A 24,667-nucleotide genomic window follows, 5' to 3' on the forward strand; every position below is an offset into this window, starting at 1 on the left:
CTGTAATCCCAGAACGTTGGAAGGCCAAAGCAGGCAGACCACCTGAGGCCAGGAGTTCGAGACCAGCCCGTCCAACATGGTGAGACCCCATCTCTACTAAAAAAATATGCAAAAATTAGCCGGGCCCAGTGGCATGATCCTGTAGTCCCAGCTACTCGGGAGGCTGAGGCAGGAGAATCGCTTGAACCTGGGAGGTGGAGATTGCAGTGAGCTGAGATCACGCCGTTGCACTCCAGCCTGGATGACAGAGCAAGACTCCGTCTTAAATTAAAAAAAAAAAAAAAAAAAATCAGCTTAAAATTTTTTTCTTAACTCACGTATTCTAGTTGTGTACACTTTCTTAGTAATTCTCTAAATCCCTTTTTTAACTCAGTTCTTCTCTGTTGCAGCCTACTTGTCCCAACACATTGCAAGATATTGCTCTCCAGTTCTTATATTCTCTTTCTTCATTTTCCTCTTTAATGGGGACTGTCTGTAGCAGACAATTTACTTTACTGTTGAATCAACCATTGTTTGGCTATTGTATGCTCGTACAGAAGGCTATAATTGTTCATTGAGTTCTTGATGGTGAGTTTTAAGTAAAACATTTTTCTCTGTAACCTTGAAAAGTGTTCTTGGAAAATTGCCTCTGTGTGTAGGTATGCGTGTTTTAATTTGTCTATTTTTATTGTCTGCTATATTTATTAGACGTTGTTTGTAGAGTACACAAAGGTCCGTGTTTGTTAGGCATCATTGCTCTTACGCAGTGTGTCCTAAGGAGAAAAGCTAGACACTTTCAGCTCTGAAATTCTGTTTCTCTCATGTGAACAATTTTTCTTTCTAAAACACTCTTCCACTTCTTTTTCACCAAATTGTAATACTTTGAGAGATAAGTAGATGTTGAAAGTAAAATTTAGGTCTTGTGAAAATCAAACACTTAACTGACTGAAGCATCCAGCTGCTTCATTCAATTGTTTATTTATTGCATCATTTCTTTGTACATGGATTTATTGTGTTCTTGCTCCGTGCCAGATGCTGAGTTATCATCTGAATATATGACAACATGTTACATGGTTTCTGCCTTGGGACACTATCCCTGTTTTATTCTTAATCCTTTTTTACCTTTGAGTATTTAGAATTTAGAGTATAAAATGACTTACTTGGTTTGTCTTTTAAATTATGTTTTCAAGTTTCTCTTTCTGTTATGTGATGATTTGGCATCTGACAATTATGTGACTTTATCATCATGTCAAGTGTTTTATTAATATAAACACAGGTTATATTTATACTGTAAATCTGTTAGATTATGGATTCTTAAGAAACAAATCCATGCCATTTAATCCTTCATAGTTTGTAGAATGGCCTGCGGTTGTTGATTTCTTATTTGCATATTGATTTTGATTTTATTTTTCTTCATCCTCTGTGGTTCTGTGGTTGCTATTGTTAACATTTGACTATAGCATAAATATGCCGTACATAATATATAAATATAAAACATAGAAAAGTACCACCTTTTCCTAAAACTCCTTTTGGTGTTACTGCATGCAGCATCAAATAATTCTCTGAGCATATAGCTTATATAGCTTTTAGAATAAATGCTCTAAAATTATAAAAAAGCAATTGGCTTTTATTTAACTTCCATAGAGTCCAATAAGAGTAGAACAGAAAGAACTTGATAATAGTTTCTTGTAAGTATCATTTGTATCTTTAAGAAATACTTTGCTTATAAGTATTGATTTCTTTGGATAGCTTCTGAATTTTTTTTGCTATGTTGTAGAAACTTCAGTTGAAGTGTTGTTATATTTCATTGGCTCAAATAATATATTTTTTGAATAATATTAATTATTAGGTGGAAGTTACCACTGATTATATAGAGAACATACTATAATTAATTTATATATTTATTATTTTATTAATGTTGATTGACATTATTAGTCTTATTAGTGGCTAAAGAGTAAACAAATTATTTTAAAATTCATTTTGTAATGGAATCATACAAAAATTTCTTTTTCAAGTGTCCTTATCCAGGCAAGAGCATATAGTGTTTTAGAGGCTTGCTGAAATATCTCGCAGTGGGTGGAGAAAGAATGATTATTGAATCTATATGGCGAAGAGTTGAGTTTTTAAGTTGAGTGTTGAATCCACAGCTTATAACAATGATTTAGTCAGAAATATTCTGAGTTATGTGTGCTTAGAAGAATAGTGAATAAAACTGGTGGAATTTAACTAGGCCATGCAGGTCCACTTAATTCTTTCACAGCAACATTTGTGTTGGAGAAATCCTAGATTCACTGAAGCTGGACATGGGTGAGGAAAGATATTATAAGAATGACAGCGTTTCAGGTTCTTGAAACTATTTTGGTGCTTGTAAAAAGTTTCAAGAAAGACAGCTGCTTTATACATTGCTGTGTCACTAGTACCTTACATATAGTAAGTGTTTGATGAATACTATTTAAATAAGTATAAAAGGAGCGTTCAGAAGGCTTGTTTACCGTCAGCCCCTCTTCTTACCCTCTAGTATTAGATTAAGACTTTTAGACAATTGAACTGCATAAGTACTGTTATATACCATTCTAAACCTCAATTCTAAACTAATGCCAAAATTAAAATATGAAACATAAAACTTACATTTATACTGAAGTTCAACAAAGAACAATTTATCTTTATATTTCTCACTGCAAAATTCTAGATAAGATAATCAAAGCTTATATTTTAGAGAAGTTGGTGTGTCCATAACTGGTTGTTGTTCTTCTCTTCCTGTCTGTAATTTGGAGTCTTCCAAATTTTAGAAGTAATGCTTGTTTTCAAAGTTGTGCTTTACACTTTAAAATTAAAATTTTTTTCTTATTATAAGAAGATATTTTTAATTTTAATAAAAATTATTTCAATCTAAGCTTTAAAAGTTTCTTGAATTATTTAAAGCACATGCTTACAATTTTAAAAAAGTAGTTTAAAACATTTTAAACTTTATTTATTTATGTATTTGGAGATGGAGCCTCACTCTGTCACCCAGGCTGGAGTGCAGTGGTGCAATCTTGGCTCACTGCAAGCTCCGTCTCCTGGGTTCAGGCAATTCTCTTGCCTCAGCCTCCTGAGTACAGGCATGTGCCACCATGCCCAGCTAATTTTTGTATTTTTAGTAGAGACTGGATTTCACCATGTTGGCCACTCTGGTCTTGAACTCTTGACCTCAAATGATCTGCCCACCTTGGCCTCCCAAAGTGCTGGGATTACAGGTGTGAGCCACCATGCCTGGCCCATTTTAAACTTTTCTTTCACATGTTTCAGATGATCTCTTCAAATGACTGGACAAAACTCCAGAAACCTAGTATAGCATATAGGTAAGTAAGGTTGACTTTTTAGTTAGAGAAAAATGAATTGGCCTACAAAAGACAATGAGAAACAATGAAATTATTATATGAGAGATGTATGCATTTATACTGGTTGCCTGCATGCTCTCCTCCATGAAACTTCTTTCAAAGAGAAGGAAAGGTAGATGCTAGGAGCAGATGGCATCACCAGATGCTTTTAGGAGCCAGCTCACGTGGTGTCTTAGCCTTTATGTTATAGGTAGGTAAACAAACTATATTGGAGGAAATGAGTTGAGAGAAGGAAAACAAAGAAAAGTAAATCTTGATACCATATTTTTTCAGTTTCAGTGATATATTTATGGGGATAAATATACAAGTTCAGAAGAAATCAAAACACTTCCAACTGGTTTTCAAATTAGAATTCTTCATGAAGCCCAGTTCTTCAGAAGTGCTTCTGAAATGAGAAAAAAAAAAAGACAAAATTATTCATTTTGCGGTAGAGAATGGATAAACCATGGATCATCTGTGCCTATATCAAATGGTGTATATATTACATTGTCTGTATATTATAAGAACACAAAATGTAAATTGATATGAGAGTTTTTCTGAAAATTGGCTAACCATGTTAATGGATCGCTGAACTCTTATTATTACTATATTTAACAATTTATCCTATATTATTATATTTGGACAAAGTAAGTTCAAAGCAGTAGAATTGACTGTCAGAATTCTAACAACATTTTCTACAGTGTGTCACAATTGCTCTCAGGAAAGCAAGGCAGGGTTTTGACAATATGACTTAAATTTACCTGCCATTTTCCCCATCAATATCACACATGTGAAGGTCAAGGAAGCCCAGGAACTCCAGGGGGGTTATAAAATTGTCCACAGCAACTCAAATATATGAAGATTAAAATGATGAGGAAACTAATATGATTTCCATGTGAAAGAGTAAGTGGGATAACGTGAAAAATCAAAAGACCCCAAAATGTTGAGGATGAGAGTACAGGTTAAGTATCATTTATCTGAAATGCTTGGGCTCAGAAGTGTTTCAAATTATTGATTTTTTTCTTCAGATTCTGGAATATTTGCACCTACACAATGAAATATCTTGGAGGTGGGACCCAAGTCTGCACACAAAATTTATTAGTTTTACATACACGTCATACACATAGCCTGAAGGTAAAATTATACGATATTTTAAAATAATTTGGTGCATGAAACAAAGTTTGTATGCTTTAAACCACCAGAAAGCAACGGTGTCACTATCTCAGGGCCCCATGTGGACAATGTGTGTTTATTCAAAATCACCATCATTCTTGACTCTAAATTTACATACTACCCATAAGAAATCATTTTCTTGTGCTTATGCACGCAAAAGTACTTAACAGTGAAAAATAGGACACACCATTAAAACAGTGACGAAATAATGTGTTTAGGGTAACCAGGCAACACAATAACATGACCAGAATACCTGGATCAGCTGTTAAACCGCAGCAACAAACAATGGCAGGTTTTCAGTCTCTACCTACGGCACTGTGTTTTGATGAAAACGTTACCATACACTGGATTTTAATTTTTAGGTGAGAAGACACATAGAAGCAATTAAAGGACCAAAAAGTGGATCTTCTAGCAATGGGGAGACATTCTGAATAGCTGTGAGTTGTGCACCTGTGTTTCCACCAGGACCCTGCCACATGAGATTAGGTGTGGGATTTTCCACTTGTGGTGTCATGCCTGCACTTGAACATTTTCAAATTTTGAACCATTTCAGATTTCGAATGTTTGGATTAGAGATGCTCAACCTGTATACAATATTGGAGAAAAAAATAACATTAGAGTATAGATCATTAATAATGATTTTCATTATATTTTAGACCTGTTTATAATCCTTTACTGTCAATTAAGATGATGTAAAAATCCACTTTAAATTGAAAGCATGTGCAAAATTGGTGATTTCTATTATGAAAAGTATCTGTTGTAAAATTATATATGATTCTTATAATCCTAATCACATACACCTTATAGTTATTTATAATATGTGAAATATATGCCAAACTCTACCTTATTATTTCAATGACACATATTAGTCATAATTCAAAGGGACAGGCATCTCCTCAAGTCTTATAGAAATAAGGATTTTGCATATAAAGATGCATATGTGCACAGGTTAAACATCTTTGCAAAGAATTTTTGCATAGAAACAACTATCTAGTACTTTGTAAATAATATCACATCATTTTACTTTACATATATTTCCTTTTTTTTTTGCCTAGCATTTATGAAATGGCAAAATTTTAAAGCAAGGAAATAATTATTTGCATAAACTGAAACTCAAAACATACACTTATCAATTTAATACTAATAGAAAAGTAGTAACAAATTATCATTAAAATTTTGTAAATTAATACCGATGCTTAAATAAGTATAGCCAAATTTCCTCCACCTGCTTTACATGCTGAAAAGCACTAATTCCCTTGAGAGGCCTGTAACTAATTTACCCAACACATTTTTTTTTATCGATTCACAAACAATTTGTCTTTACATATTTTAAATTTGTCTTTAATAGTTTAAAAGCTTACAGATTTGACGGTGAACACAGAAACATTTATCTTTTTAAGAAGAACACTTTCCCTCTTTAATAGCTGGAGGAGCATCATGTTGTTTAGAGATAAACATAACAATTTTAATTTTTCCATAGGCAATTTTTATACTAGGTTCACAAGTTCCATTGAATTATATTTTTATAATATACCAATGCTGTAACTTAAAATCGTTTTTAAAAGAGGAAAAGATAACTCTTTTAGATTATAAAACACAGCATCTAACTGCAAAGTTGGAAATCACCCCTAAGCTGATTTATGGAAAACATAAGTTTATCTTGAGGTGCACAGTCTATTATGTAGGGCTATGCATACTGAGAAAAGACGTTCATCAGTGGACATTGTATGAGGCTTTGTTAGCATTATAATATTTTGGAACATTGGATGTAAAGTAACTTTAATGGGTTTTTCTAGCAGATTTTTGCTTGCAACTTTGTACTTGGCTTTAAGATGATTATTTTGGCATTAACGAGTGCTTACAAACATGGAGTATAATGAATGTCTAGATTGTAACCCACGTTATTCCACATACAGAAAAGGATATCAAATAGTGATCTCAGATAGTGTTCCATTGTTTTTATATACTGTGGGAAAAAATATGACTTAAACTCAGTAATTTGTAATTATAAATCTCACTTCCAAATAAAAATGCTTTAATTTTATTTTTAGTTTTTCAGTTGTATAGATAAAATATGGTCTTTTATTCATAACAACTTATATTTTATATTTTAGAATTTGCTAAAATTCAATATAATAAAACTCAATTTAGAAAAATTCAACCTTCTTGCATTGTTTTAATTCTTCATTTTAAACAGCTTTTGTAATCCAGGTTAGATAAACTCATTTGATATATAGTTACTTAGTTCCTATTTTGTTAAAGGTGTGCAGAAAAAATTGCTAACTAGAAATTTTACTAATTCTTTAAAAAATTATATTTGCTTAGCAAAAAAAAATTAGAAAATTTCGTGACTCAATTCAAAAGAAGAAAACCACATTAATGGCATCCATGAGTTTTTCACTTATTTTAGAATCAAAACACATTTGTGGTTATGACTTAATACTTAAAATGATACTGAAACATATTAGCATTGAAGTTTTCTCAGAGTAAACCAGTGTTATTGCCTGTGAATAATGTTGTGATTTCAGGTATAAGAAGAATATGATATGACACAGACCATCTGAGCCCAACCTTTCTTGACTCATCCTTGCCAAAAAAAAAAAAAAAAAAAAAAAAAAAGTCAGGAAAAGACAGAAGCTGCTTTTAACAATCTTTTTAGTCACAACTTACCCTCCCGCTAAGCTCATCTTTTAAAATAATAGTTTCTACATCTTATTTTTGTTTTTATGTCATCTCAGCATTTTGCATTGCATAGCTTTGTCTACCTGCTTTTGACAAGAAAACAATTGAGAGGGATGGTTAATGGATTTACTCATACACAAATAGTACTAATGATTTGTATTTGAAAAATACTTTGAATTAGTCACAAAACTTAAATGTCATTATCCTTTAAAAAAGAATGGAGACAAAAGGCAAGAGATGTTCTAACTGATAATTACAATTACATTAAACTTTGCTTATGGACAGGAACAGGAAAAAATATAAAACATAAAAGCAGATGCAAGTTTGGTAGAAGCCTGGGTAAAGTTTGTGCTTAATTTGGATTAAAAATTATATTTATATAATAAAACATCTTAGCAACATTAAAGCAAACAAATAGGCCAGGCACGGTGGCTCACACCTGTAATCCCACTGCTTTGGGAGGTCAAGGTGGATGGATCTCTTGAGGCCAGGAGTTCAAGACCAGCCTGGCCAACATGGTGAAACCCTGTCTCTACTAAAAATACAAAAACTAGTCAGGTGTGGTGCATCTGTAATCCCAGCTACTTGGGAGGCTAAGGCAGGAGAATCACTTGAACCCAGGAGGCAGAGGCTGCAGTGAGCAGAAATGGTGCCACTGCACTCCAGCCTGGGTGACAGAGTGAGACTCTGTCTCAAAACAAACACAACAAACGAAATGTCAGTTTTAGTACTGTCAAATATTTAAACTCTAACAATTCATGAAGGCTTGTCTTTTAAATTTTCCTTATAATTTTAGTAAGGTACCTTTAACACACTATAAAATTAATCAATTTTAAGTGTGTAGTTCAGTGGCTTTTAGTATAGTCACAGAGTTGTGCAACCATCCCCATAATCTAATATTAGAACGTTTTCATCACCCTAAAAGAAAATCCTATGGGCATTAGGAGTCATTCTCCATTCCAACTCTTCTTTACCTTTCCTCCCGTGACAATAACTGATCTATTTTCTGTAGATTTGCAATTAAAAAAATTAGGTATTTCACTTATAAAGGGAATCATATAATACATGTTTTTTTTGGTGTCTTTTTTACTTAGCTTAATGCCTTAAAACTTTACCTGTGTTATAGCGTGCAGCTGTACTTCTTTCTATTTATTGCTAAATAATATGTCATTGTATTAATATACTATACATTGTTTATTCATTCACCAGTTGAGAAAGCACGGGTTATCTACTTTTTGGCTAAAATGAACAATGCTGCTATGAAAATTCATGCACAAGTTTTCCATAGACATATGCTTTCATTTCTCTTGGGCACTTGGATTGAAATTGCTGAGTCATATGTAACGCTATATTTAACATTTTGATGGACTAAAAAACGCTTTTCCAAAGCAGTAGCACCATTTTCTATTTCTACCAACAATGTATGTAGGCTCCAATTTCTCTGCTTTGTAAACACTTGTTATTATCTTCTTTATTTTATCCTTCTTAGTATGTGGGAAATGGTATTTCATTGTGGTTTTGATTTGCATTTCATGATGACTAATGAGTTGGGCATCCTTTCATGTATTTATTGATAATTTGTATACCTTTGTTAAAATATAAATTCAAATTCTTTGCCTGTTTTTAATTGGGTTATTTGTCTTTCCATTGTTGAGTTGGAAGTGTTCTTGACATATTCTGCATGCTAATCCTCTCTCAGATAAATGATTGACAGATATTTGTTCCCATTTTGTAGGTTATATTTCACTATTGTTTTATTTGCCAGACAAACATTTTTAATTTTAATAAAGTCTAATTGAATGTTTAGATATTAGGATCACAGTTTAAATTGGAATGATATTTTCTAATAAATAAACTAAGATTTTAAAGGATTTTCTCTTAGTATTCTTTTGTAGGAAGTTAATTACAAATGTTAGGCCTTTGCACACACTTCTAAATTGTACCATCATAATTAATATTTTCTTCAGATTAGGAGACTTGTATTCAGAATCTAATAAAAGCCACAAAAATAAATTCCTGAAAAAATGCATGCATAATCGTGCATACAAAATGGTGCCTATGTTGTGACACCTCCTAATAAGAGTTTTTAGAATGGAAGATGGAACTCTGGCTGCATGGAAGCTATTGCTGCCAGATCCCATCTTCTTCTCTATAGATGATGAAATCAATTTTGAAAAGCTTCCGGATCATTGAATAGATATATTCTGCTGAATTGTAGAGAAAGTACTTTATGCAGTGAAAATTTAGCTACTTTTACCATAGGCACCTTGCCTTTTAGTTGTACTTCTTGTTTACACTTTCATTTTGATTCCCTGACACTTCTGTATAATTACATTAATGCCTTTGTTTCATATAGAACTAAACGTCTTGCCATCTCAATGCCAAAAACTTGAAATTTTTCGTCTAGAGAATGTTTGTCAAAATGAGATTGGACCCTGGTAATACTTTATTGCCAGTGCATTTTGCTGTGCCTCTTAGATTTAAAAATATTTTTTTCTTGAAAAGAGCAGTATACAAATATCAGATTAATGGAAATTCACATCACTGGGGACCATCAGGATCAATAAAGAAGGAGAGTGACAAAAGCAAAGGCCTTGGGAATCACAGTTTACCTTGGTAATAATTGCAAAGTGTTGATAGAATGATCATGATGAACGGAAACAATCATTGACATAAAAGTGAAAACTATCAATCAAATGTTAGTGAGTTAGCAAGTTATTTATCGAGTTCCTATGTTGTCAATGTTCTCATAGGTAATTTTCCTTGATGATAGTCAGAATCTTACAGCTCTCTGAAATCTATGGAGAAATCCAAATTCTCAGGCATCATAATAATATAAACTTGCTTGTTATTAGGGCTTTGCATTATAGATATAGATGTTTGTAATTTGAATTCTTCTCACTTTATTTAATCTTATTCTGGGGCCATACTTGAATGATTAATTGAGAAACAGAGGCAGGAGATTGTAGAATTAATGAAGACAAGAACCTCAATAAATATATGTATAGTGTATATATATGTATATATTTATTTATTTATATAAATCTAAAGGCTTTCAAGAATTTTTATTTTGTAATCACTGTAATGTAAGTTTTTAAACTTGAGAATAAAGACTCAGTGAACATGAAAACAGGTCCACGTAAAGCATAGAATGTAACAAACTCAACAGAATCTGAATGGCCCCTGAAACAATATGCTAGCATAATTGGAGCTCCAGAGGGAAAGGGGAGAAGCAATAGGAAGTAATATAGGCCTATTTCTTAAAGAAAAAATCGACAATACCAACCCCTATTTCCAAGAAGCACAAAGTGTACTAACAGGATAAACACAGAAAAAAATACACCTAAGCACATCATACTCAAACAGCTGGCAACAAAAAGAAGAGAATATATTAAATACAGCCAGAAAGAAAACACCCATTGTATGCTGGGGAAAAGATGATTCGAATGAAGGCTGACTTCTCAGAAGAGACCAGAGACAACAGAATATTGTTTAAAATACTGAAAGAAAAAAAATCAGCCTTTAAATATGTAGCCAATAAAAAAACTGAGTGAATGTATTGCAAGCAGTCATGTAATATGAAAAATACTATACTAGGAAAAGTTCTTCAAGATGGAAGAGAATGGTAGTAGATGGAAACTGAGAATCACCCTCAAAGACCTAAAGACAGAAATACCTACTAATCCCAGCCATCTCATTACTGTATATATAACCAAAGGATATAAATTGTTCCATTATAAAGACACATGCACAAGTATGTTCATCGAAGCACTACTCACAATAGCAAAGACATGGAATCCACCTAAATGCCCATTAAAATAGATTGAATAAAGAAAATATGGGACATATACACTATGGAATACTATGCAGCCATAAAAAGGAATGAGATAATATCCTTTGCAGTGAAAATGATGGAGCTGGAGGCCATTATCCTTAGCAAACTTATGGAGAAACAGAAAACCAAAGACTGCATTTTATCACTTATAAGTGAAAACTAAATAATGAAAACACATGGACACATAGAAGGGAACAGTACACACTGGGGCCCACACAGGTGGTGAGTGGAAGGAAGGAGGGGATCAGGAAAAATAACTAATGGGTACTAGGCTTAATATTTTGGTACTAGGCTTAATATTTGGGTGATGAAATAATCTGTACAATTAACCCCTATGACAACAGTTTACCTATGTAACAAGCCTGCGCATGACTTAAAATTAAAAAATAAAAATAAAAAAAGAGAAAAATCACATGAAGAAAAGAGTAGCATCAAAAATTAAAGATATGTGAGTAAATATAAAAAGCTGTTATTTTCTCTTAAATATGTATATTTCTTAAAATTGAATTAACTGTTAATAGCATAAATATTAATGCATTATAAGGGTTATAACAAATGTAGAAGTGAAATATATGATAACAATTGACAAAAGATGGAGTAAATAGACCTATTCTCTTGTAAGTTTCATATATTACATGTGACTTAATAAAATATTAATTCTGCCATATGTTGTTAGCATATTTAAAGTCATTAAGAAAACAATGTAACTAAGAAGTATAGCTAAAAATACAAAAAATAGATGTAATAAGCTACTAAAAAGTAAAAGTTAAGAAAAGAATAAGAGAACAAACAAGAAATAGAACAAATTTAAAAACAAATAGCAGGTTAGTAGATTTACATTCAATCACATTAATAGTTATATTAAATGTGAATGAGTGAAACAGTCAGGCTAAAACAGATTGTGTCAGACTGGATAAAGAGCAGCTTCAAATTATATACTGTCTTAAAAAGACTCATGTTAAATATAAAAACAAATCTAGACTAAATTTAAAAGATGGAAAACAATATACAATACAAAAATCTTATGAAAATCAGACACATAAAACTACAAGTCTTTATAGTTTTATTTATATGGATTTTAAAAATAAGCAAAACAAATTATTTTGATAGAACAACTGTTGTCTCTGGTAGGAGTGGGGGACTTACTGTAAAGCAACACAGGAAACTTTCTTGGACAACTCAAGGATGTTCTATACATTGATGGAAGTTGTAGCTACACAGATATACACATTTGTCAAAATTCACGGAAGTGCACATTTAGGATCTGTGCTACTACTGCAGATAAATGCACTTCAATTAGTAAAAGTATGAGACCATAAACAAGGAATTGTATGCAATGAATGCAACAAAAAGAGCAGCAATATTTTCTTAAAATCCACAATAAATTTACATATTTCTGAAAACAGAAATATTAATAGAAATATGTGAGGCAATCATCAAAGGACATAAATTAAATTAGGTATGAATCAAGAATCAGAGAAGTGTCTCTTCTACCTTATTTTTTTAAGTAAATATAAGTTGGATGAAACCACAAGAAATTCATAATAGAGGAAATCTGTTAGGAAAAACCTAAAGTGAGAAAAAATATAAATAAATTCAATTACAAATTATCTGAAAATATGTTTCAATTCACATAAAATACTTGAATATTAACTACATTTGGTTGTTCAAACATGTGAAAAGCATAGCCTATAATAGAGGATCAAAAATTGATAAGGAATATCTCTTAATTCTAAAATTATTTTAAAATAGTGTCTAAGCAAATGATTACTGTAATTGGGCAGGTCATAAACTATACATTTCTAAAATAACTGGAAGTAAAAGCTAATATATTACTGAATACTAATTACTAATATATAGTATTAATATTTCTGATAAACGATTGTTAGCAAGTTGCTATTCCTTTTTATATTCTTCTTTTAATAAATGAAGTATAGAAGTAATATATGTCGTGAAAGAATTTAAAAATATCAGCAACGCAAATATCATAAAACAAAATTACCCTTTATCATATCTTTTGAATGTATATTTTTTAGATTTGTAAAAGTAACAAGAATTTAATTGCAAAATAATTGCAATTAAGTTTTTAGATTTTTTCAAATTTAAAAAATATACTTTCGAAATATGCTTATATCTCACAGAATTCAACTCACACTTTTCAATCCTCATTCTTCAGTAAATGAAAACATCTATATTTTTTAGAGGACAGTGATTACCCCCTTTTTACTCCACATGACTCCGGTGGATAAAATCCCATCCCTTTGGCCTCAAGGGCTGACACATGATTAAAACTATAAATTGAAAATTTCCCTAGGATACTCCCTGGGGAATATTTTTAAACTTCCATGGGATATGACTCCAGGGAAGAAAATTCTTGCCTTGATGTTTGCTAAGCCAGCTGATATAAACTTGGAGTTTCTGTGAACATCCCTGGACTGCCTGGAAAAAGTGCCATCTGCCAACATGCCAAGCAAAACAGCTGAGAGAAGGGCAAAGAGTAAAAAGAATCTTGATGATGTTTAGTAAGTTCTGAACTCACCCCTATGTTTTCTATTCTATGAATCCTTCATCTCATTTTTTTGTTACTGTGTAATTAGGCATATTTGAATTGGGTTCCTATCATTTGCCACTGGAAGAGTCCTGACTGCCACAATATCACTGGAAAGAATCAGGTGACCTGAGTTCAATGTCAGTCTATCTCTCCCTCCTAGCAGAGCAACAGGGGAGGACAATTCAGTTAAATTTGCTACTTCTATTTTCCTTTCTACTGTAGTGGATTAATGTGAGGATTAATATAACGCTTAGCACAGTGCTGGAAAAATAGTAAATACCCAATAAGTGTTCATTTATATTATTAACTTTATCATACCAGTATCTTACCATTATTTCAGGCATGATGTATTATTTTAAAAATTAATTCGACCATAATTTGAACAAGTGTTGTGCTTCATGATAATAAGTACACATGTTTTAGACGATGCATGTTACTGCCTCTTATTTTAAACTTTCCTCACTATTCATCATATAAACATTCTAGGAATCTTGAAATCTACTATTGTAGACATGAAGAGACATCCTCTACCCTCTCCTTGATGATATTTTATACATTTATGTACCCACATATATCCACATCTGTCAATGTATCAAAACTACAAATATGAATACGGTAACTATTAACATTTAAATTAAAGCCCTTACTCTAGTCTGTAGCTCTGGAATTTTATGTTTTAAAAACTGATGTTAAAATACACAGGTTCCATTTTCTTAGATATTTGATATTGTGTAAATATCAAATTTTATATTGCATAAATATCAAATTACTATATCTTAAAAATTAGATAAGTATTGTATAAAATGAGGCCACTACTAAAATAAAAGTATCATTGGCAATTTACATGTAATTATGAAACCACAAACTCATTGTAAAAAGATATAAAATTATGATCAATGACCTAAAAACTTTGTTTTTAAAGTTATCATGCTTCTAAAACTACCTGATCTTAATTATTTAAGGCAATAAACTTGCTAGTTGACTATTGAAAGTGTACACATATAAATAGCCCAATATATGCAACATTTATACCAAAAGAAATATGAGCGATTTCATTTAATTACAATTCTGATTTTTGCATTTCCGTCTGTTGTCTTACAGTAAATAAATTACTACTTACAGTAATTTATCTTTTTAACCAGTGATGTAACTTAGTACAGTCACTTCAGTATAAATTGCAAGACTCAAATTTTGGACATATCTGTGAAATATGAAATAATTCTATGTGCTCTTAGGCACTAATGGTGCCATATTATTTGTGTGAAATGTATTTTCTAAGCATTTTGTTAAATATGATACTCTTTTGATATGCAAATGGAAGAAGTGAGAACTGCATATGGAAATTAATGATGAACAAGTGGTATTCTTGTTTGCACTGTATTCTGAGGCTATGGTAAGGCACACTGTATTTTTGCATATGGAAAAATTGTGTTTTACCAATGTCAAAATGAGATCCCATAGATCAAGACTATTACAGAATAGGGTATACTAGAAAGCAACCAGGATTAATGTAAAGATCAAATCAGAGGAAAGAATATATAATGACTGTTTTCAACATGAGAATGAATGTAGAACATTTTGCCTCATCTTTTGAGAATTCTAAGAGAAATATTTTATGGAAAAAATGTATTGAAGGACACAGCAAGCACTTCAAGTTGTTCCCCCAAAAAAGACATAGTTGGATTTTGTAATGGTAAAAGACTACCTTCAATGGCTAATTTCTGAGCTGTCTTGTTAGTTTTCTTTGTTTACTTGATCATTTTTTTTTAAACAGAAACTAGCATTCAGTGAGTAGCTACTATGTATGAGCTTCTACATGAGCAGGGATACCAGCATGCCTCACAAATTATTACATCCAATTCACTCAGTTATGGGCAGATGGACAAGCTTTGAGAAGTCAAGAAATGTGTCCAAAATCAGATATCTGGTAAAATGACAGACACATGGCAAATATGAATAACTTCAGTTTCCGTGGGTTTGTTTGTTTGTTTGAGGCAAGGTCTTCCTCTGTAGCCCAGGCTGGAGTGCAGTAACACAATCACTGCACAGTGCAGTCTCAACCTCCTGGGCTGAAGTGACCCTCCCGCTTCAGCCTCCTGACTAGCTGAGACTGCAGGCACGCATCACCATGCCTGGCTAAGTTTTTTATTTTTATTTTTATTTTTATAGTGACAGGGTCTCACTATGTTGCCCAAGTTGGTCTCAAACTCCTGGTGATAAGTGATCCTCTTGCCTCAGCCTCCCAAAGTGCTGGTGTGAGCCACTGTGCCAAGCCTTCAGTATAAATTTTAACCACAAGAAGCTGTTCCTGCTTATCCAGGAGTGTTTATGTATGTGTGTTTATAAGTAAAGCAATCTTATAGATTTTTCAAAGAAACAAAAGTTGCCAATTATTTTAAGGGAGCATCCTTAATTAAATTAAATTTATATAATATGATATTAAATTGGACAATATATCTTTAATTATCATTTTCAGCTCAGATATGTGCATAAAAATCTGGGTCTGTTGTCTGCATCATTAGTTTGGATTATTCCTTTTAACCTTATATTTCCAAGTATACATGAATTTCATTTTGCATTGTCTTTCATAACATTAAAAATTAATAATAAATGATTCATTTATTATTTTAAAAACGCTCATTCAATGATATGGTTTAACTCTCATTTGATTATCAAATTTCTTAATCTAAAATTTTTATTCTGATTATTATTGGGCAGTTTCATAATTCTAATGAAACATGTTATTGAACTATGCTAATAAATAAGACTATTTTGAAAATGATGTCTAAAACATCAATTTGAATTGTGGAACTCTTCCTAGGCCTATAGTGAGTAGTAAGTATTATATAGCACTGAATAGTATAAATTTTGGAATCAGAAGGATTATAACATAGAAATAGGAGTGACCTTTTGTAAATGACTTAACCATCTTTGACTCTTGGTTCTTTCATCTGCGAATGGCACAATATCTTTTGTGAGGAGTAATCAGATAGCATGAGATTGGCAGAACCTTCTTGTTTTTCAACAAATATCATATCTCAGACTTCCTAACTTAGTAATACAATGTCCAGATTTAACTAGCCACATAGACACATAGTCAATGCCTCCTTTGCAGTCGTGCATGGCCACGCTACTATGATCTACGCAATGAAATATCTATAGTTGTAATGTATAAAGCTTCAGGTTTTGTCATAATGGAAAGTAGAGTGCCCTCTCTTCTCTTGTTCCCTTTTTTGCTTGTAGGGAATGCAGGTCTTGGATCATAAAGTAGAATCTCTGGATTGGGAACAGAAGCAAAGAGCTAGTAACTTGGAGCCCTGCCTCTATAAAGACACCATATCCACACAGAGTATTATGCAAGTCAAGAAAAATTCTCAAATTTTAAATTGTGTACAACTTATCTGAGTAACTTGTGGAAATTCAAAATTTGATTCGAAAGATCTTGGTGGGAACTGAATAGTGCATTTCCAAGAAGCTCTCAGAAAGTGTTTATGTTGCTGATCCAAGGACTGAACATTGAATATTAAGAATGTAAGACATTTACTCACAGTCTGTTACACATGTGAGAGAGAAAAACCTATCTTGCCTAAATCATTTTTATTTTGGTCTTTGTTATAGTGGAGAACTTGAATACCAACTACTATAATGTGTGAATTTCTTAGTGTGATGACTTCCTGAAATGAAGCTTCCAATAAAAGATTAATATTATCTGTATTAGCACTATTGAATTATTAGTAATCATTGAAAAATGCTTCCAATTAAAAAACTTGTGGAATTCTCTATGAAACAACTTAAAAAATCTTTACCAATTAGATAATGTTCTCTTTCTGTACAGGTGTGTACATTTACACAGATGCATAAACATATTGAAATATTATATATGTGTATGTATATGTTATATGTTGGTATATTAAATAGTATCCTCAAAAGCTAATACCACCTAGTATTTACAAGGCGATCTGTAATCACATTTATTTCTGCCATAAGTGATGTGTGAATCACAATCAGGGATTGAAAAATTCCTCAGAGATCAGATCTGAAGCATACGCATTATGAATTGCCCACGCATTGAAATCTAACCTCTCTTCCCCATGGAAAACTCAGGGAATTAGTATTCAGTATTATTGTATCAGAATTTAAATACATGATTTAGCCATGGCTATAATGCAATTTAGATTGTAAATTATAAGATATCATGTACCCCAATTATACTACATAAATAATGGATAGGAAGAGTAAAGGTAGAGAAAATTATCGTACCAGTAATTTTAAAAAATCTAATTTTATATAATCAGAGAAAGAGAAGTTCTTTGAGGCAACCTTGTCTACACAGCTAAATGGATTATGATTTTAAAAAATTTAAGTAAAATTACTCTCTGTAGGTCAAGAAATGTTCCATAATTATTCAGAGAAATATATATTCTCTAAATGGATAATTAAGATGCAATTATATTTCATTGACTACTGCTAAGCTTGGAGAGATAAAAAAAGAGTTTAGACATTATCTAAAAGGTAAATATGTACTGAAGTATCTATCTCCACTGATTAAAAACAGTCACTTAAATTATTTAAACTGAATTTATATTATCAGTGGACACAGGGCTATAAAGCTGAGAAGCAAATCTACATAGTTTAGTGAGACATAATAAGTAAATCCTTACCTTTGACAATGCTAAGTAAATTATTTGCATAAGAGTAAATGATGTTTTAAGTATTACATTGGCAACATTAAATAACTAATGAAAATTTATATTAAGCAACATGGTTATAAATATTATAGTTTTAGTCTAACTCACTTTAATTCTGGTCTTTATTTTCCCTGTCTCTCTTTTTTCCCTTTCCTTTTCACACAATAAGCCACTTTATTTATTTATTTATTTTTTTTAAAAACAAGCATTTTTTTTTCCATAAAAACTACTATATTTAAGAAATTAATTCAGAAAAGTTGCAGCATACATCAACATACAAAATCAGCTGTATTTTTATATATTAGCAGTCTTTTTTTTTTCTTTTTTCTTTTATTATTATTATTATTATTATTATTATACTTTAGGTTTTATGGTACATGTGCGCAATGTGCAGGTAAGTTACATATGTATACATGTGCCATGCTGGTGCGCTGCACCCACCAACTCGTCATCTAGCATTAGGTATATCTCTCAATGCTATCCCTCCCCCCTCCCCCCACCCCACAACAGTCCCCGAAGTGTGATGTTCCCCTTCCTGTGTCCATGTGTTCTCATTGTTCAATTCCCACCTATGAGTGAGAATATGCGGTGTTTGGTTTTTTGTTCTTGCGATAGTTTACTGAGAATGATGATTTCCAATTTCATCCATGTCCCTACAAAGGACATGAACTCATCATTTTTTATGGCTGCATAGTATTCCATGGTGTAGATGTGCCACATTTTCTTAATCCAGTCTATGATTGTTGGACATTTGGGTTGGTTCCAAGTCTTTGCTATTGTGAATAATGCGGCAATAAACATACGTGTGCATGTGTCTTTATAGCAGCATGATTTATAGTCCTTTGGGTATATACCCAGTAATGGGATGGCTGGGTCGAATGGAATTTCTAGTTCTAGATCCCTGAGGAATCGCCACACTGACTTCCACAAGGGTTGAACTAGTTTACAATCCCACCAACAGTGTAAAAGTGTTCCTATTTCTCCACATCCTCTCCAGCACCTGTTGTTTCCTGACTTTTTAATGATTGCCATTCTAACTGGTGTGAGATGGTATCTCATTGTGGTTTTGATTTGCATTTCTCTGATGGCCAGTGATGGTGAGCATTTTTTCATGTGTTTTTTGGCTGCATAAATGTCTTCTTTTGAGAAGTGTCTGTTCATATCCTTCGCCCACTTTTTGATGGGGTTGTTTGTTTTTTTCTTGTAAATTTGTTTGAGTTCATTGTAGATTCTGGATATTAGCCCTTTGTCAGATGAGTAGGTTGCGAAAATTTTCTCCCATTTTGTAGGTTGCCTGTTCACTCTGACGGTAGTTTCTTTTGCTGTGCAGAAGCTCTTGAGTTTAATTAGATCCCATTTGTCAATTTTGGCTTTTGTTGCCATTGCTTTTGGTGTTTTAGACATGAAGTCCTTGCCCATGCCTATGTCCTGAATGGTATTGCCTAGGTTTTCTTCTAGGGTTTTTATGGTTTTAGGTCTAAAATTTAAGTCTTTAATCCATCTTGAATTGATTTTTGTATAAGGTGTAAGGAAGGGATCCAGTTTCAGCTTTCTACATATGGCTAGCCAGTTTTCCCAGCACCATTTATTAAATAGGGAATCCTTTCCCCATTTCTTGTTTTTGTCAGGTTTGTCAAAGATCAGATACTTGTAGATATGTGGCATTATTTCTGACGGCTCTGTTCTGTTCCATTGATCTATATCTCTGTTTTGGTACCAGTACCATGCTGTTTTGGTTACTGTAGCCTTGTAGTATAGTTTGAAGTCAGGTAGTGTGATGCCTCCAGCTTTGTTCTTTTGGCTTAGGATTGACTTGGCGATGCGGGCTCTTTTTTGGTTCCATATGAACTTTAAAGTAGTTTTTTCCAATTCTGTGAAGAAAGTCATTGGTAGCTTGATGGGGATGGCATTGAATCTGTAAATTACCTTGGGAAGGATGGCCATTTTCATGATATTGATTCTTCCTACCCATGAGCATGGAATGTTCTTCCATTTGTTTGTATCCTCTTTTATTTCATTGAGCAGTGGTTTGTAGTTCTCCTTGAAGAGGTCTTTCACATCCCTTGTAAGTTGGATTCCTAGGTATTTTATTCTCTTTGAAGCAATTGTGAATGGGAGTTCACTCATGATTTGGCTCTCTGTCTGTCTGTTATTGATGTATAAGAATGCTTGTGATTTTTGCACATTGATTTTGTATCCTGAGACTTTGCTGAAGTTTCTTATCAGCTTAAGGAGATTTTGGGCTGAGACAATGGGGTTTTCTAGATATACTATCATGTCATCTGCAAACAGGGACAATTTGACTTCCTCTTTTCCTAATTGAATACCCTTGATTTCCTTCTCCTGCCTAATTGCCCTGGCCAGAACCAGGAGCTGGTTTTTTGAAAGGATCAACAAAATTGATAGACCGCTAGCAAGATTAATAAAGAAAAAAAGAGAGAAGAATCAAATAGATGCAATAAAAAATGATAAAGGGGATATCACCACCGATCCCACAGAAATACAAACTACCATCAGAGAATATTACAAACACCTCTATGCAAATAAACTAGAAAATCTAGAAGAAATGGATAAATTCCTCAACACATACACCCTCCCAAGACTAAACCAGGAAGAAGTTGAATCTCTGAATAGACCAATAACAGGAGCTGAAATTGTGGCAATAATCAATAGCTTACCAACCAAAAAAAGTCCAGGACCAGATGGGTTCACAGCCGAATTCTACCAGAGGTACAAGGATGAGCTGGTACCATTCCTTCTGAAACTATTCCAATCAACAGAAAAAGAGGGAATCCTCCCTAACTCATTTTATGAGGCCAGCATCATCCTGATACCAAAGCCTGGCAGAGACACAACAAAAAAAGAGAATTTTAGACCAATATCCTTGATGAACATTGATGCAAAAATCCTCAATAAAATACTGGCAAACAGAATCCAGCAGCACATCAAAAAGCTTATCCACCATGATCAAGTGGGCTTCATCCCTGGGATGCAAGGCTGGTTCAATAAGCCACTTTAATCTGACTTTTGCCACACAGATTTAGAAAACTATTCATTCAGAGATCAAAATGTCTTAGCTGGCAAATCAAATGAAAAACTTTTAGTTCCATTTGCTTGTCTGTATCATAATCTTCTGAAAATCCCCTCCTCCCTGAGTTTCGGCATTTCTATTCTTTCTATTTCCCGAACTACTCCAGCAATTCTCCTCCCAATAGTCATCATCCTCTGACCATCCCTTAAATACAGCAGGTCACCTTTCCTGTCCTCCTCTCTTCTCACCCAACTTCTACGGTTCTCAAACTTCTTTAGTTTACTGACACCTTTGAGAATCCAATGAATATGACTCTTCTTCCCAGAGGAAATTATAAAAAATCAAATTTTAAGGTAATGTCAGGAGATTCACAGATTCCCAAAAGCCAAATGTAGGGCATCCCTGATTAAAAGACTCTGCTATCTAAGTTTTTTCATACATTTGTGTGGCTTTCGTGACTATGCTTTGTTGACAGATTCCATAGCTCTTTTTTAGTTCAGTCCAAAAGCTTCCATAATGGTTCCAGTGTTCAGTTAGACAGCTACTTTGGAAGATCAGAGTTATATCTCATATGCAGTATATGCCCATAAGTTAATATACCATAATCCCTCATTAAAACATCTACTGTCTATCTTGATTGATGGCCCCATAGCCAGTAAGAAATATCCTCATTCTTTACCTGTTCCTCTGCTTAACTCCATATTATAGAGTCACTCAGTGTATTTTGCTGATTTTTGCTCTCTAAAATATTGTTTATTTTTTGTTTCTGGCTGTCATCACCATGACAGCCTCTCATTAGGGTTTTTGTGTCTTCTAAATTATTACAATAGCACCTTGTCTTTTCTCATGGTAGCCTCTCTTCTCAGAGTCACTGGATTTAACGCTTCAACTTGTTTCACCAGCTTTATTGGCTCTCCATTATCTACAGAATAAAAAAAGAAAGGAGACAAGGAAGGAAAGAAGAAAGGAGGGAAGGAAGGAAGGAAGGCACCATCTGTAACTCTTTTAGCCCTTGCCCTCTTCCCTTAATGGAGGTGGCAGATAAATTTTCTCCTTCTTCCATTGCAGATAGAGATGATCATATGATTCAGAAAAGACAAAGAAATCACTAAGGATCTTCTGGACAGTAGTTTCCGCCATGATAAAGAGAGAGTGCTATGTATGTAAAGAGATCAACTTTTGCTCCCTTACTAATCTTTCTGCTTTGGTCATGATTGCAAGAAAACAATGTCTTCAACTCCAAGAGCCACCATTTGACTACAGGTTGCTTGGGGTTTATCAAGCCCAAAGATGAAAATCAACACTCTTTCATGTTGGAGGGGAACGATGGGAAGCTCTTGAATTCTTTTATTCCTTTTAATGAACTTTTATTTTAAGTTCCGGGGGTACATGTGCAAGATGTGCAGGATGTGCAGGTTTGTTATGCAGGTAAATGTGTGCCATGGTGGTTCGCTGCATAGATCAACCCATCACCCAGGTCTTAAGCCCAGCATCCATTAGCTGTTCTTCTTGATGCACTCCCTGCCCCCACACGCACAACAGGCTCCAGTGTGTGTTGTTGCCCCCATGTGTCTTAATGAATCGATAAATCCCCAAACTATTACACTTATGTGCTGCTAGTTGAGCAGAGAATCTACTTTTTTATTAATAGCTTAAATAACCGATAGTAGTTTTCTTGACTTGTGGCATAAACAGTAGTAAATCATGCACATTAATTCTTGCCAACTTACCATTTCCGCAAATAGAACTAAATACCATTTTCCAAACATAGTAAGCATTTTCAAACCTACATTCTTGTAGTTCAGGTCCCTGCCTAGGACTTTATCCCATATGTATTTTTCTGAATGACTTTCATCTCTTCCTTTGATATCCTGTAAAATCTTACCTCTTTCAAATCTGTCCTCTGTTACTAGACACTTCTATGTTACCACAGTCCATTGAACAACAACAAAAGAAATTGGGAAGGGAAGGTCTTAAAAAATGTGTCTGTTTGCCTGTCTTAGGTTCTGTTTCCTCATGGTTGAAGATTTTGTTTATGTTTCTCCAGTTTTAACAAGTGCCCACCTTTAGAATGCTAGAAGAGCTAGAATACGTATTTTTTTCTGAAAGCTTGAGTTGTTCATTGAGTTTCATTTTAGCTTTCCTCATATAGTTTTGTTGTTGTTTTATACACAAAAGGTGAAAATAATTTCAAAGAAATTTTTAAAACATTTTCTAAGATAATCCATTTAAGATCAATTTGTGTATGAACCTATCATATCAAAAATGAGTATATGTAAGAGAAAATTCATTTTCTTTGAAGTAGAGGATCTCTGGCTTTGGTTATACATCAAGAATATTGGCCAAACACTGTGGCTTACACTTGCATCCCAGCACTTTGGGATGCTGAGGTGGGTAGATCACCTGAAGTCAGGAGTTCAAGACCAGCCTGGCCAACATGGTGAAACCCCGTCTCTACTAAAAACACAAAAAATTAGCTGGGCATGGTGGCAGGTGCCTGTAATCCCAGCTATTTGGGAGGCTGAGGCAGGAGAATCACTTGAACCCGGGAGGCGGAAGTTCCAGTTAACTGATATCGTCCCATTGCACTCCAGCCTGGGCAACAAGAGCAAAACTCCATTAAAAAAAGAAAAAAAGATAGAGGCGATACAGGCTGCTGTATTCTTAAATTTGCTTCCTGTGAAGCTACAAGACAGGACTAGGTAGCCAAACCTTCTGTCTACTCCCATAGCACACTATGTTTCTTCTTTCACAAGACTTTACAGTTTATCGCTGCCTTGTACTCACCATTTAGTTTGTCTCCTTCACTGAATTTTAAACTCCTTGAGGGCAAGGACTTGGTTTTATTTACTCTTATATCACCCACACTTAGGACAAAGCCTGGTTCATATTTACTAAAATTAGAAATGTTTTCTTTTAAATTTACTCTTAAGTTATAATACAAAAATATTATATCTCTACAAGTATGAAGTTTTTTCTAAGTGTATAATCAAATGTACCTATATAATAATATTCCATAGTTTTATGCATTGAAGAGCTTTTGGGAAAAAAAAAGCCTATTAATAATGTTTCCAGCATTTTGTAACTAATTCCATAATGATGCCTTTTACGGTGGTCAGAGAGGCATAGGACTGAGTTGACGATGTTGTTATTCACCCAAGGAAGGATGACGTAGATAAGGCAGGACTTAACCTACCACTGGAGACTACACCCTACCTCTGCAAGACATTAAGCCCTCGCCAGTTCCTATTTTCTCTTTTCCAAGATTGCAAACCTCATCTCCCCAGGGTTTACAATCCCTGACAGTCTGTAAATCAGCAGGTATAAATTCTGCTTCTAATTTGTAATTACTGGGTCCACATCTCAACA

The 24,667-nt window shown here is 33.4% G+C and overlaps 1 long non-coding RNA gene across 2 annotated transcripts in view; it reads left to right on the forward strand.

Moving 5' to 3' along the window:
- The first annotated feature begins 4,791 nt into the window (after nt 1–4,791).
- Nucleotides 4,792–24,667, forward strand: part of LOC129061054 (uncharacterized) — a 50,564-nt gene continuing 30,688 nt past the window's right edge. Inside the window, exon 1 of one of the 2 annotated variants that reach the window (XR_008528024.2) lies at nt 4,792–4,948. This is a non-coding gene — a long non-coding RNA (uncharacterized LOC129061054). The remainder of the gene's footprint in view (nt 4,949–24,667) is intronic. The other variant, XR_008528023.2, reaches the window with a different exon arrangement.

Source organism: Pongo abelii, chromosome 7 (genome assembly GCF_028885655.2).
Source record: "Pongo abelii isolate AG06213 chromosome 7, NHGRI_mPonAbe1-v2.0_pri, whole genome shotgun sequence".
NCBI classification, from domain to species: domain Eukaryota; kingdom Metazoa; phylum Chordata; class Mammalia; order Primates; family Hominidae; genus Pongo; species Pongo abelii.